The sequence below is a fragment of the Chrysemys picta genome, chromosome 1 (assembly GCF_011386835.1).
Source record: "Chrysemys picta bellii isolate R12L10 chromosome 1, ASM1138683v2, whole genome shotgun sequence".
NCBI classification, from domain to species: Eukaryota; Metazoa; Chordata; order Testudines; family Emydidae; genus Chrysemys; species Chrysemys picta.
The window spans coordinates 163,962,493-163,978,422 of record NC_088791.1 but is presented as its reverse complement, the minus strand read 5'-3'; the positions used below and the strand labels follow the sequence as shown (position 1 = coordinate 163,978,422).

The window sequence follows — 15,930 nt, the reverse complement described above, 5'->3', positions numbered from 1 at the left end:
GCTCACTGACAGATGTGAAAGTGAGAAGGGGTGCAGATGGTGGAAGTGACTACCACCTTATGACAGCCTCCATCAAGCTAAAACAGAAGTGTGAGTTCACCAAACAAGGGACATATATGTTATGATATTGACAAGCTAAAGTCCCTTGAAATACAGAAAGCCTTTGTTTTGCAGTTAAAGAACAGGTTTTAAGCACTTGCAGACCTTGATGAAGAGGAGCGGAATGCAGATGAGGAGATCAACAAGAAGTGGGACAACGTAACAGCAATTTATAAACAGAGCAGTGAAGCCTGTGTAGGCTACAGGCAGAAAAGGAAGGAAGAAGTGGATTACACCCAACACCTGGAACACCATAGAAACCAGACGAGCCCAGAAGAAAAAAGTTTTAGACACAAAATCCCAGAAGCTAAAGGACAAATACCACAAGCAGTGTAGCAAGTCACACCAGGAGGTCAAATGCCTTGTGAGAGTGGACAAACAGCATTATATTGATAATCTGGCAACACAAGCAGAGGATGCAGCTGCTTGTGGTGAACAAGGAACCGTCTACAAAATGACACAGCTTTTCAGTGGTAAATGGTAGACATCAACAAACACTGTCATCAGGAACAAACAAGGACTCCTACTAACAACCGAAAAAGAACAAGAAATGTGCTGGACAGACCATTTCAAAAATTGTTGAACAGGGAGCCACCTAAAGAGGAAGCAAACATCCAGGAGGCAGAAGATCTTGATATCAACACAGACACCCCAACTAAGGAAGAGATCATTCAAACCATCAAATCCTTAAAAATGGGAAAGCTCCTGGCAAGGATAACTTGAATGCAGAATTGTTCAAGGGAAATCCTAAATAGCAGCATCTATCCTGGCCCCTCTATTTACGGCAGTCTGGGAAAGGGAAAAAGTGCCAGACGAGTGGACCAATGGGGTTATAGTCAGGATGCCAAAGAAAGGAACTCTCAGTGATTGTAATAACTGATGTGGTATCACACTTTTATCTGTGCCAAGCAAAGTATGGTGTAAGATCATAGTAAGAGGCATATATAGCGTTCTCATAAAAGAGCAAGCTGGTTTTCGGAAAGGGCATGGATGCACAGACCAGATCTTCACTCTACGAAACATAATAGAACAGTACTTAGAGTGGCAACGGAAATGCTACATAAATTTCATAGACTTTGAGAAGGCTTTTGATAGCATTCAGAGGACCAGCATATGGCGCATTCTGCAGGAATATGGAATTCCTTTCCGTATAATCGACATCATCAAAAGATTCCATTTCAACTTTACAAGCAGTGTCGATCACAGTGAACTCAGTTTTGAAGTCAAAACAGGAGTACGTCAGGGGTGTGTCATGTCTGCAATCCTCTTCAACATTGCCATCGACTGGGTAATACAGTGTACAACAGAAGACATGCCAAGAGGCATTAAATGGACACTCTTCTCATCCTTGACGACCTGGACTTTGCAGATGATGTCGCTTTCCTATCACATATCCAAGTGTAGCAAATACAAGAAAAAACCAACTCGACTCAACGCATTCAGACAGCAAACTGGACTGAAAATCAACCACAATAAGACCGATATCATGACCTTTAATATTGCCTCACCAGCACCAGTATGGATAGAGGATTATGTTCTCACCAATGTAGAAACATTCACATACTTGGGCAGCACCATCAGCCAGGATGGTAGAACAAGCCAGGACATCCGGAACAAAATCAATAAAGCCAGGAACACCTTCAGGAGCTTAAATACAGTCTGGAAATCGTCAAAATACGACACCAAAATCAAACTCAAGATTTATCAGAGCTGTGTACTTTCAACACTACTTTATAGATCTAGAATGCTGCGGAATGAGAAAGTATGACATGTCCAAACTGTCTTCATTCCATACGGAGGATTTTTCCAAAGCTGGTTGTATCTTTTGGCCCAGAACAATCTCAAACCAAGTTCTATTGACACAGTGCACCCAAGAGGATCTGAGCACCATCGTTGCCAGGAGGCATTGGAGATGGATCAATCATATGCTTTGGATGGATTCCATCACCAGAGTAGCAATAAGATGGGCATCTAAAGGCAAGCCAAAACGAGGCTGCCCGAAAACAACATGGCGAAGAGCTGTGGAAACTGAGCTGAAAAACCTGGGGCACAGCTGGGGAACCATTGAAAGACTTGCCAGAAACAGACAGGAGTGGAGGAGCTTCGTCACTGCCCTAAATGCCAGAGGTGTAATAGGAACATGATGACGGCGACAAACATTTCAGTGTATAGTTTATATTGCTCTATATACAAGTCACTATGTGAAATTTTACTTTGTACTGACTTCATTAGTGCTTATGTAGCCTGTTGTAAAACTAGGAAAATATCTAGATGAGTTGATGTACCTCCTGGAAGATCTCTGTGTACCCCCGGGTATGAGTACCCTTGGTTGAGAACCAATGGACTAGATGACCTATTGAGGTCCTTCCATTCCTACGCTTCTATGATTTCATTCCACCTATCAGCCCCATGGGGGGAAATCTGCTCAGAAGTTTATACAACCTGGGATATATACACCAAGTGAGAGGAGTCCCTTCACGCTTAGGAGTATCCCTCCAGCAGCAGGGTGGATAAAAATCAAGGATTTAAAAAATAATAATAAAAAAAGTTTTTATTTAAATCAGATTTTTTTGATAAAATGCTTTTTGAGGAAAAAAACCTATCTAAAGATAGATATCTGAGCTACAATGTATGTCATCATGGAATAGGGATTATAAATTCCAATTCTATAGTATGAGACAATATATTCATGTAATGTTTAAGAAAAGTTTTGTAAATGAGTTTCAATAGTTCATGGATTAGGGACCCAATTTTATGGTGTTTCAGGGGCTTCTGTATAGATTCTTAAGGTTAATCTTTCTAGCTACCCAATGTGACTCAGTGCTCAGTCTAGAAGATATCATCATAGATGCTTAGATTTGCGGTTCTCAAACTGTGGATTTGTGTGTCCAGAGATAATATGCTTGCTAATAGCAAAAATGTTTTTAAATAAATAAATAAATAAATAATATATAGAGGTGAGAAATAACAGACCTCAACCCTATTGTCCCTCTGCAAATTTGTGTACACAGAGTCAATCCCTTACCTCTCTCTAAAAGTGCAAAGTTTCAAAAAGTTCAATGAATAGAAGATTGTTGGGGGTGGAATAGATCTGGCCAAAGAGAAAAAAGAAGTCTGGAGATAAATGTGAGAAGGGAGGGACAGGCAGTAGAAACAAAAGTGAAACTGTTTGAGCAGCATATTCCAGAAGTCTTGAGGTCTTTCTGAGTGTAACCTTCATTGATTTGAGATCTACCATACCATTCTCTCACTAAAAAGGAAAACCTATAATGGTAGCAGGCTGTAAAAGAGACCCAGTTTGGGAATAAGAACCATTCAAGAAATATATGTTTGCTGATGACGTTTTAAAGAAAGTCACACCAGTGAACTGGTGGACGTCACTTAAGCACTTAGATTCAACTGTTGAAGTGATAACCTCAATTTTAACAGCAGTAGCTTCTTCTGTTGGTGTAGAAAGAATATTTTCTTCCTTTGGACTAATTCATTCCAAATAGAGAAATTGTTTGGGACCTGAAAAAGCAGGAAAGCTTGTTTTTCTTTTCCAGATTATGAACAAACAGGAAAATGAAGGTGAAGACGACTGAGTTAGCTGCAGAAGCCAATATTTTAAGTTTCTCATGTTGACCTGGCTGACAGTCTTTTTTTTTATTAATATTTCATTTAACTATTTTAGTTAAACAATTTTAAAAAACTTGAATGTTTAACTAAATTCAAAAATTCATGTTTGTTTTGTTAAAATATTATATGTTTGCTGTTGAAGAAAAAAAAACAGAATACATAACGTTGTTGTTTTAGTTAACTAAAACAACTTAAATGTCTGTCTGGTGATGTTCTCCTCCTAATACAGCATGGCAAAAAAAAAAAATCCTCCAAATATTAATGATTAACCTGTTGAATTGGAGATAGTTCACCTCCCAATGACTTCCTAAATATCTGCTTCAATTACCTTTGGTAAATGAAATAACCAAATAATCATTCATTTTCTGATATAGCTGTAAAACTAATCTGAAAAGTTTTCAAAATAAATCACTTTAAAAAATGTATAGTGTGTACCTTCTAAAAATGAAACCTACATTTATCTCGGAGTTGTGAAGAATATGTATTAGGGTTATAACAACCAACAAGAATGCACTTTTACGTAGAAATCCATGATTAAATCGAGTCATCCTGACTAGCAATTTAAATCAATTTGATTTAAATCAAATCCACCCTGTCCAGAAGGACTCCAGGAGCAGTTTTTGGCAAAGGAGACCCTGTCAGCAAGGTTGCACTAGAACATTTTCAACAAGTAGCAGAGGACCTGAAGGCAGCAGGAAGGCACAGGGTCTCCATGGGTGGGCAAACCCTGTTTCCCCAGCAAATTAATTTGGGGGAACTCCAATAAGGGAAACCGCACCAACCTTTGTTCCTCACCATGGCCTCTTACAATTTTTTCCGCATGAGAGGGTAGACTCTATGTCATTATCATCAACATAGGTAAGTTTTGTATCTAGTATAATGGTAAGTCACACCTACTTTAAGAATCTTGTCAAGTGAAGGTTGATTGGATTGGGTGGGGGAAGGGAAAGATAAACCAAGCAGACATGTATCTTGATCAAATTTCTATTTTATTTCCTTGCTGGGCCCCGATATATTCTTCATACATACTCAATATTTTCAAGTTTATTTACATATTCCCAATGTTCGATATTTTGACTAACTGGGATGAGTTTCTTAACGGGCACCATTGTCAACTATTTCGGTGAGAGCCCACATCTAAAATGAGTATTTGTGTAAAGATTGTTTCAAATATTTATATCTTAGCTTACAGGTTCTTTGGGCCTTTTATACAGTGCCTAGCACAACATGGGTCTAGGACTCATTGGGACCTCTGAGGCATTACCACAATGTGAATTAATAGCAGTAATTTCTCATATAAGCTATTCACAGTAACGAAACTCTCAGGTGCCTGGTTTCTTCTATCAGAAGACACTGTACCATATGTTAGTTTACTCCTTGGGGCACAATGAGGTCCTGGTCCATGACTAGGTTTTCTAGGCACTTCAGTAATACAAACAAACAAATAAATAAAAATAATACAAGGCAGGTTTAAAACTTACTTTGTACAGAGATGCATATTTCTTTTTCCAACGTGTCATGAAGAAAGGAATGGATGAGGCCCTGTTATAATGCCTCATTTTCCCATTTCATCCCATGGACAGCAATGGATGATGCATTCAACCTTGTGTCACTGAAATGCACTTTCTCCTGAGTGGTTCCAGGATTTTGATTCCATATAACTTGCTGTAGGTAGCTATGCTGTGTATTAAAAGATCCTTTGACCTTCTGATAGATTACCTGTAAAAGAAAGCATATAGTTACATTTCAGGGTCACATCTTCACCTAGGTGTGACGTTACACCCCATATTATTCATAGAAATATGGTTATGATATGAATATGGCCTAAGATATATATTATGCAAGATGGGTCTTGTAAGGTATCATTGGAAATGATATGATTTACTGAATGAGATTATCCAAATTGTATGCATGTATCATTGTTGTATCTAAAGTTAGGAATATTGACTATGTAACAATTACAACTGGGGGGGGGGGGAGGGGATGGGGGAGACACACCAGACAACCAGCCATTACAGCCTTGATGGGCCATTAGGAAGAAACAATGTGAAGATACTAATGTGGAAGAAACGAACTCCACTCTCAGGTTGGAAGCAACAAAATCAAAGACAGCTTAATTCAGGACATGCAATTGCAAGGGAAGAACACAGCTGACAGAGAGCATCTCTGCCTCAGTTTCTTCAAAGTACAAGCAATATCACACAAGCAGTTATACATTTTAATGGCATGCATTAATTAAAAACATCTGCAGTTTGTTTAGGTTATGTCCTGCCCATTCCTATATTTTCTCACTTCTGTTCTCAAAACATCGCTATCTCAAGGCTGGGTCATGCTGACTCTACTCTGCTGTCTTCCCACCTGCTTCTGACGTGAGCCCTGCTTCTACAGATTCCGCGATATCAGCTAAGACTTAGCATAACAATTGCTCTGTTTCTTACAACTGAGAGGCCTATATTGAAATCCTTTAACCCTGTTTCCACACTAATCTCTCTCCTTCCTGAGGTAGCTGTGACACTACTAAGACAGGTGATAAGATCACCTGATACAATATACCACCTTGGACACTGCTGGTATTTTTCCTTTATAGGGAGATGGGGAATCAAACAAAGGTTTCCCTCTTCAGGTAAATTCTTTTTAAGGCTGGGGAGGGGATTAATCTGGACTCTCCTCCATTGCCTACCCAAGAAGAAAGACTGCTGAAAGTACCTGAAGGGACAAAGGAACCAACCTGAGTGGAAAGGCAGGGGTGAGACCAGACTGAGACAGAGGTCCAGTCTGTAAGAAGAAATAACGGGAACTCTAAGCTATAGAAACTCTGCAACTTGCCTGAAATAACATTTAGGGTGAGAAATTACTTCTTGAAACCAGTCTCTTAAAGACCTTAGGCTTAGTATCTGTGTTTTGTTTTATTTGCTCAGTAATCTGCTTTGTTCTGTTTGCTGTCCCTTATGATCACTTAAAATCTGCCTTTTTTAGTTAAAATTTATTTTATGCAAGATTTAATTAAATCCAGTTTGTGCAATTTCTAACTTGGGAGCAGGTGGGCAAGAAGTTGTGCATATCCCTCTTCACGTTGAGGGACAGGGTGAATTTTTATGAGCTTACGCTGGGCAAATCTTTCTATACAGTGCAAGACAGTATAATTTTGGGTTTATTCCCCAAAGGGGGTGTGCACGTGAGTGCTGGGCGAATCCTCTCCGACAGAGCTGACTTCAGTCTGTGTCTGCAGCTGGGTGTGGCCCTACCTGTGTGTGTGTGTGTGTGCTTCAAGAGGCCAGAGAGCCTAATTCAGCAAAACAGGGGGAGGGAATCCAGGCTTGTGGAACAGGAGGGGCTCAGTGAAACCCCAGTACATCAGGTGGCATCCGAAAAGGGGGGTCCAACCCATCACACTAGGCGCTGAAACCTGGAACCAAACCCAATAGAAGGATCACATTGAGGGAGAATGGAATGTCCAGGCAGGAAATCTCTGCAACAGCCCCGGAATGCCAGGCCGTAAGTATGTGTGTTTTACACAATCCCAGGACTAAGAACTCTGTGGTGTGAATGTGTTACACAGCATGGACAACTCTAGGTGTCTAGGCCATGTGTGTGTTACATCGTGAACTGTGTTACACAGTTCCTGGTGGTGTGGTGTATGGGTAATGGGAGAGGGGAGGGGGAAGAGAAATATTAATACAGCCCAAGGTCATAAGGTTGCACCCATAGGCTCCTGACGGTGCTATGTCTGATCCTTGATTTATGCAAGTAATAGACGGAGAAGAAGCCAGTAAATAGCCTTCTAGAACACACAGCTTTTCAGCATGTCCCTAGTCTTTTTTTCTGTCAGCGTTCCAGACATCCCCATTTGCAAATGACAAAGGAGTAAGCTGAAAAGACTCTATACCGGGGTCGGCAACCTTTGGCATGCGGCTCGCCAAGGTAAGCACCCTGGCAGGCCGGACCAGTTTGTTTACCTGCTGCGTCCACAGTTTGGCCAATCGTGGCTCCCACTAGCCACAGTTTGCCACTCCAGGCCAATGTGGGCTGCGAGAAGCCACGGCTAGCCTGCGTCACTTCCCGCAGCCCCCATTGGCCTGCAGCGGTGAACCGGAGCCAGTGGGAGCTGTGATCGGCCGAACCTGCGGATGCGGCAGGTAAACAAACCGGCCTGGCCCGCCAGGGTGCTTACTCTGGTGAGCCGCATGCCAAAGGTCGCTGACCCCTGCTCTATACAGACACTGGATGGTAGCAGATATCACACAGAAGTTCACAGAGGAGCACTCTAGCTAGAAATAAGCCCAGTGGCTTATGAAATGAAAATTCTTCACTGAAATCCCCTCTTGCACGAAAGAATTAAATAGAGGCAAGATCAGGCCAACTTCTTTGCCAAATGGAAGCAGCCTCATGAACTTTTTGCCTCTGAATTAAAGTTATTGGGGGCCCTAAGTGCACCCATGACATCGGGTCAATGGTAGTTCCACTATAGCCTTGCCCCATGTGTGTACCCACAGTGTGAGGGCCCCCTCTCCTCCCACAGACGTAGCAACAACAGCATGGGGCTCCCAGTTCCACCTCAAGGAGCAGCAGCAGAGATCCCCCCTCTCCACAGAGAGGATGGGGTGGCAGCAGGGGAGCCCCAGTCTATACCCCAGCATCTGGGGTGCATCTGCTTGGCTGAGCCAGGCCTGCTGTACACAGAGTCCATGACTGGCATGGTGTTAGGAAGTGTCCCAGTGTAGCATGTCTTGGAGTTAACACCTCATAGGGAATTATGAGTCAGTTCACAGGTCTCGGAGTTCTCATTTCCGGTTTTCTGTAAACTGAGACATATCCCTGATTCTTCTGTGGCTAAACAGTAGTGATCCATGTGGCAGTTTAGGGGATATGGCCGTGGCCAGTTATGAATTCCATTTGGTTTTATGAACACTATTTGTACTTGTAACCATCAGCGTGGATTAGAACCCCATTTTGTAGCAGGAATGACTGTGTCTGGGCAGCTGAAACAGAGCCATCAAAAGTGCACTGTTTTACCCCGATTGCTACTGACAGACCCATTGATTTTAATGTAGGGTTACCATTCGTCCGGATTCCCCCGGACATGTCCGGCTTTTAGAGTTAAAAATAGCGTCCAGGGGGAATCTGTAAATGTCTGAACTCCCCCCTCTCCCCCCCATGCAGAGCGCGCGCGGCTGACAGGGCAGCCGGCCGGATGGTGCCACTTACATGGGACTCCGACAGCCAGAGAGAGCCCCTCCTCCTCTCCCCTTCAGCTGAGATCACTTCCTCCCTCCCTGCATTCGCAAATCACCAGCCGGCAGTTGCACCGGCAGTCTGGAGCTCTTCCCCCTGCTCCTCCTCCCCGGCACGCTGGTCTGAATGGCAGGGTAAGGGGGCCAGGGGGTCGGAGAAGGGGCAGGGAGGTTCTGGAGAGAGCAGTCAAGAGACAGGGAGCGGGGGGGGGGGTCGGGAGTTTGGGGGGGGCTTTCTGGGGGTGGGGGTGTGGATAAGGTTTTGGGCAGTCAGGGTACAGGTAGGGGGGCAGTTAGGGTGCGGGGGTCTCAGGAGGGGGCAGTTAGGGGACAAGGAACAGGGAGGCTTAGGTAGGGGGTGGGGTTCTGGAGGGCAGTTAGGAGCAGGGGTCCCAGGAACGGTAGTCAGGGGACAAGGAGCAGGGGGAGGGTAGGAGGTTCTGAGGAGGGCGGGAAGTGGGAGGGAGTGGAAGGGGCAGGGGTGGGGCTAAGGCAGGACAGGGGCGGGTCTCCTCCCATCTTCTTTTGTGCTTGCTGAAATATGGTAACCCTATTTTAATGACTCTTTTCCCACTAATCCCACAGGGGGATTGGAGCATGGAAAACCCTCAGTGGAAACAGAGACACAAAAAAAGTGTTAGAGGGAGCCTGCTTTTAAAAACAACAAGCTCTGTGAGCAAGCAAGACAGCTAGTCCACCATAAGAAACAGAAGACACAGCAGGAGGAATGGAGGGGCTTCCCCCATAAAGACACTGACCAACCTTCCCAATGACTCTCAGGAATGGCAAGAGAGCAGGGAAGATGTAAAATTATGTTCAGGCATTTATTGTTTTGCCTTCATCTGCAACTCTGCGCTGTTGACAAGTAGCGTTACCATACGTCCGGATTTTCCCGGACATGTCCGGCTTTTTGGTCGTCAAATCCCCGTCCGGGGGGAAATTCCAAAAAGCCAGACACGTCAGGGAAAATAGGAAGGGGTCATGGGGCTTGGATCCGTACTGGGGCCGGCGGCCGGGCCGGTGCCCGATCCGAGCTGTAGTCGCCGGGGCCGGAGCCACTTGGCCAGTGCCCCGGGGCCGAAGCCACTCGGCTGGGGCCGGTGCCCGTGCCCCGGGGCCCGAGCCAAGCTGGAGCTGCCGGGGCCGGAGCCGCTCGGCCGGCACCGGTGCTTGTGTCCCGAGCTGAGCTGGAGCTGCCGGGACCAGGGTGGGCCAGGGCCAGTGCCCCAGGGCCCAAGCCGAGCTGAGCCAGGCCGGAGCCGCTGGGGCTGGAGCCGCTTGGCCGGTGCCGGTGCCCCGGGGCCCGAGCCGAGCTGGAACCGCCGGGGCGGGCTGGGGCTGGCGCGCTCGGCTGGAACTGGGGCTGGTGCCCCAGGGCCCGAGCTGAGCCGGGCCCGAGCCGCTCGGCCAGGGGGCCGGACTGGGCCGCGCCTCCTCGCGCCCCCCTGCCCCAGCTTACCTGCTGCCTGCCTCCCTGTTTCAGGCTTCCCGCGAACATCTGATTCGCGGGAAGCAGGGAAGGGGAGGAGCAGGGGGGTGAAGCGTTCAGGGAAGGGGGCGGAGTTGGGACAGGGACTTTGGGAAAGGGACGGAGTTGGGGTGGGGCCAGGGTGGGGAAGGGGGTGGAGTTGGGGCAGGCGCGGGGCCCCTTGGAGTGTCCTCTTTTTGTTATTTTAAAAAATAGTAACCCTATTGACGAGTATAGTTCCTTTGCAGAGCTTATGTTCCTTATTTTACCTGCCACGTGTCCCAGTTACCACTTCTTGGTTGGTCTCTGGAGGGGCCTCAGCTGCTCCTGACTGACCTTCCTTAGTTTGTTCTCAGTCAGCCCAGTTACTGAACTCTCACCTCCAATTAAGCTTGTTAGTCCTTCGCTTTATGAGCTTGCAATCTCCTGTCTGTTTTCCTGGAGGCAGCCTGGTGCAGGGCTGTCACACCTAGGGTTACCATACGTCCTCTTTTTCCCGGACATGTCCGGCTTTTCGGCAGTCAAACCCCCGTCCGGGGGGAATTGCCAAAAAGCGGAACATGTCCGGGAAAATGGCGGCTCTGTTTAAGTGTCAGTTACACAGAGCCAAAGAGGAGCAAAGCCTCCAGCCACCGGGGCTCTGTGTAACTGACACAGTGTCAGTTACACAGAGCCCCAGCCGCTGGAGGCTCTGTTTAAGAACCGGGCTGCCCCAGCGCTACCGGCTTCGGGCAGCCCCCTTGCCTCCGGACCCTGCGCCCCCAGCCGGGCACTTCCCCTCCCGGGCTCCGGCGGCGCAGGGTCCGGAGGCACGGGGGCTGCCCAAAGCCGGTAGCGCTGGGGCAGCCCGGCTCTTAAACAGAGCCTAAGAGGAGCAGAGCCTCCAGCTGCGGAGGCTCTGCTCCTCTTCGGCTCTATGTAACTTATACAGTGTAAGTTACGCAGAGCCGCTGGAGCCCCGGAGGGGAAGTGCCCAGCTGGGGGCACAGGGTCCGGAGGCATAGGGGCTGCCCAAAACCCGAGCGCTACCGGCTTCACAGTTTGTTGGGCAGCCTCCAGACCCTGCGCCCCCGGCTGGGCGCTTCCCCTCCCGGGCACCAGCTGCGCTGGGGAAGCGCCGGCTGGGGGCGCAGGGTCTGGGGGCTGCCCGGGAAACAGTGATGCTGGTAGCACTGGGGCAGCCCTTTCCCCCTGGCTGGGAGTGGGAGGGAGGAGGGGGCGGAGTTAGGGTGGGGGAAGGGGTGGAGTTGGGGCGGGGCTAGGGGTGGGGAAATGGGCGGGGCCATGGCCCGTGGAGGGTCCTCTTTTTTTATTTATGAGATATGGTAACCCTAGTCACACCCCTTTGCTATCTCAAGCCTTTCTGCCTCCCTTTCTTTCTCTCTACTCTCCCCTTTCTAGCAGGCCTTGTTTCCTCTATTGGCTGCAGCTGTGGGTGCCTGCCTCCATGACTGGCAGCTGCATGGGGCTGTGATCAAGCTGCTTGCTTGTAAACGGGAAAGACTCTCCTTTCTCTCTGTCTATGCTCAGTATAGCATTTGTAAGCCCCATTACTGTTCCCAAAGAATTAAACTGTAAATCAGAGCACCCACAGGGATGGAGTGTGGGAGAGTGAACAAAATGACTGAGGAGATTTGGGAGGATCATCACTGGTTTCAGGGACTAAGGCCACATCCCAAGGAAAGGGGCCAGGTAGCGAGTTCTGCACCCAGGAGCAGGCCTTGGAGATGCAGAGGTAGAACCAGTGACTGGATGCTGCCCAGAGTCAGCTGGCTTGATAGCATGTGGGATCCAAAGGATGGTGACAACTAACGCAGTTTAGTGGCCACCCAGCCAGTGGACTCAGTCAGGGCTGTGAAAATACCTAATGGAGAAGCTATGCTGACTGTTCCTTGTTTCCTTTTGCTTGCATGTGGCCAAGATCTCCTTTTCTCTTTAAAAGAAGAACAAGTGACCCTAGTTACTTTTAAAAAACAGATGAAACAAGAAAGAGACAGCAGCACGTCACAGCACCAATGGCCAGGGATGCGTGGATCAGAGAGTGAGAATCGCTGGGTTAGAATGTTCAGAGCGTGACACAACAGCGATGGTTCTGCAGCCAAACGAGCTGTAGGGAGACTGGTGTGTGGCTGTTCCCAGCACAGAATTGAGTTCTGCAGCTCCCTGAAGCTCTCTCCTTCTGTCAGTCTCTCTCGCACTTCCCCTCCTCCAAAGGGAGGAATGCTGCTAATGAAAGAAGCTGAGAGAGAGGCACAGAGCAGTAAGGGAAGCAGAGAGAGAGGAACTGAATGATCAAGTGTGTCCATTTACTCAGACCAGAGTTATGAAAGAAATCTCAACTGTCAACTTTCTTCCTTACCCTCCCTTAGTTAATGTTATTTTAAACAAAACCTCAAAGAAGTCACAGACCCAAAGAACAATTCAAGTAAGTTCAGTTTCCCAAAAGAGCACTTAGACCCAGCTGAGTCTGAATCACTCAGCAAAATGGATCCTGCATCTGAGGTACAGCATAGGAGGAAAGGGCACCTTCAATCTCCTATCAATGGAGCCTGGAAACTGAGTGGAGGGGGGAAACCAGCAAAGTCCGGAGCAGACCTGCTTTAGGCTTCAAAATTAACTCAACAAGCATCTTGGAGGAGATCTCTTTGGATTGAGCCCTAATGAACCCAATATTGATTCCTTGGTGCCTATTTTCCCAGAGAACTACCCACTAACCAGGGAGGAGAGTAGATTTGGTTTTTTCTCTGTTACCAGCCCTCTGCTCTCTATGACAATCTCACTGCATCTAGCCTAGAGCTACAGCACATGGCCCTGTCATCCCTAATGAGGGACTGGAATGAGATCCTGAGTCATTAGTTAAAAGTTTTTTTTTTTAAACAAAGTTCCTAACAACACTATAAAGTGGAGCAGTTTTCAATAATCAAGATCATTTTCCTTATTTTTGCCATTTGTTTTTTGCATTTCACTCAGCTTGGGCATGAGAATAGACTGGTCTGTTTCACATCTAATTATTTTGACTTTCTGGATCTCATCTCCTAACCAAAGGCTACAAAGTTTGAGTTAATATGTTGGGGCTGCAAACACAGCAGAGAACTGCTCATGTACTGAAAAAACATATAATTAGGTACATAGACATTTCCAGATTGGATCAGACCTGAGGGTCCATGTATACTGCCTCTGACAGTGACCAGTACCAGATGCTGCAGAGGAAAGTGCAAGAAACCTCAAGAAGGCAACTACAGAACAACCTGCCCATAGTGGAAGTTTCTTTGTAACCTCAGTTAGAGGTTGGCTTATGTAGGGTTACCATACGTCCAGATTTTCCCGGACATGTCCGGCTTTTTGGGCTCCAAATCCCCGTCCGGGGGGAAATCCCAAAAAGCCGGACATGTCCGGGGAAATCGGACATGCGGTGCCGGGCCGGGGGCTCGGCCGGCGGTGCTCGGGGGGGCCCAGTGCCGGGCCGGGCCGGGGGCTCGGCCGGCGGCTCGGGTGCTGGGTGCCGGGCCGGGTGCCGGGCCGGGGGCTCGGGGGCTGGGCAGCGGTGCTCGGGGGGGCTCGGTGCCGGGCCGGGCCGGGGGCTCGGGGGCTCGGCTGGCGGCTCGGGTGCCGGGCCGGGTGCCGGGCTGGGGGCTCGGGGGCTCGGCCGGCGGTGCTCGGGTGCCGGGTGCTGGGCCGGGTGCCAGGCCGGGGGCTCGGGGGCTCGGCCGGCGGCTCGGGTGCCGGGCCGGGGGCTCGGGGGCTCGGCCGGCGGTGCTCGGGGGGGCCCGGTGCCGGGCCGGGGGCTCGGCCGGCAGCTCGGGTGCCAGGGGCTCGGGTGCCGGGCCGGGGGCTCGGGTGCCGGGTCGGGGGCTCGGCCGGCGGTGCCGGGCCGGGCCGGGGGCTCGGGGGACGGGCTGGGGACCTGCGGTGCCGGGGGTGGGCCGCGCCTCCTCCCCCCACACTCCCCCTTACCTGCTTCAGGCTTCCCGCGACTCAAATGTTCGCGGGAAGCAGGGGAGGGGGCGGAAACTTTGGGGAGGGGGCGGAGTTGGGGCGGGAGCGGGGGCAGGGCTGGGGCCCCTTTAAAGTGTCCTCCTTTCGGAGGCACTAAATATGGTAACCCTAGCTTATGCCTGGAAACAGGAGAGTTTATATCCATTTCACACTTTACAAAGGTACCAAACTAAAGTGTCTAACGCTTTTCTCATTATCCATATAAATGTCCTGCTCTTCTGTAACCCCACCAAGCTCTTGGCCTCAGTGACATTTTGTGGCACTGCGTCCCACAAGTTAATTGTGCGCTGTGTGGAAAGGGGTTTCCTTTTATCAATGTTCAAACTGCAGCTTTTCATTTTTATTGACTGTCTCTTTGTTTTTGCATTAGACGGGGACAAAAAAAAAAAAAAGCACTGGATTGCTGTACTATTCACTATTCCCTACACCACTGACCATCTCTTGTATTTGTCTCTTCTCCAAGTGAAACAGTCCCAGTCTTTTCACTCTCCAAATATGGAAGGTTTTCCCATTTTCCCATTAATCATTTTCTTTGTATCTAAACCCCCTCTATCTTTCTGCACTAAATATTTTAAAAAAATCATGGAAGTATTTGTATTACTCTTCAACTGTGCAAAAGCCCCCGCCCTGCTTTTTTTTTTAAAGTGAGAGAGTAAGGGCACAGCTATTTTCTTACAGTTACTCAGGCAGAACTTGCACAGAGCAAGGACACAAATGTTTGGGAAGGAGTTAACTATTAACCCCAGTTGTATTTGTATCGCAGAGGACACATTTCCTGCCAGAACTCTCTAGTGCCATCTCATTAGCTAAACACGGCAGGAAATCTGATCTGTAAGTGCTGGGGAATTTAAAATTCATTTGCTTATTCTTATTAAAAAGTGAGAATGTAGACAATTAGCAGCAGCTAACATGAAAAATCAAGAATTCTGAACTGTGAGGCCTCTCTGTCTCCACCTCATTACCCCTCCCTCTCTTCTTCTCTGACAGGACTCTCCATGTCCATTCTCTCCTCCCCACTCCCCTTGTTTTATGTCCCTTATCCTCAGCTCTCTCTGGGGCTGAATCACCTGGTGATCCCCCTCGTGCATCTGGTAATGAGTGTGAGGATATAGTGAAACTCCTACTCACCTGTGACTGGAGCTCCAAGGAAGCAAAATTCCCAGAGCTGACAGTCAGAATTCAGGCCACCAAACTCTCTGCAAACACATCACGGAGAAGGTTTATTCCTGCTTAATACTTTTCCTTCCCTAACCTGTAGGCAAAGTTTCTCTTTCCATGCGGAAAATGTGAGCTTTAGCACCTTTTTCACATTCTTTAGTGACCAATCAGAAGACATTTAACACTAACACTAACCTCCAGTTCCACTCTTACAAGATTACCAGTGTTTATCCAGTCAGGGACATACTCCCAACCCCCCTCATCATCTCCTACTTTGATCTGCTGTAATTGAAGCCAACAGTTGTTAGCAGGCTCTGTCACTAAAGAAAGAGTGGAATGGAATTATCAATCATTAATCAG

The 15,930-nt window shown here is 47.9% G+C and overlaps 1 protein-coding gene and 1 long non-coding RNA gene across 2 annotated transcripts in view; one reads left to right on the top strand and one right to left on the bottom strand.

Annotated features, from left to right (window-relative positions):
• BTLA (B and T lymphocyte associated) overlaps positions 1 to 15,930 on the top strand; it is a 177,276-nt gene that overhangs the window by 149,413 nt on the left and 11,933 nt on the right. The gene's annotated exons all lie outside the window — the stretch shown is intronic.
• LOC135983884 (uncharacterized) lies at positions 2,993 to 15,868 on the bottom strand. Its single transcript, XR_010601706.1, has 3 exons — positions 15,541 to 15,868; positions 5,199 to 5,436; positions 2,993 to 3,609 (listed from the first exon to the last, which is right to left on the bottom strand). It is a non-coding gene; the product is annotated as an uncharacterized LOC135983884 (long non-coding RNA).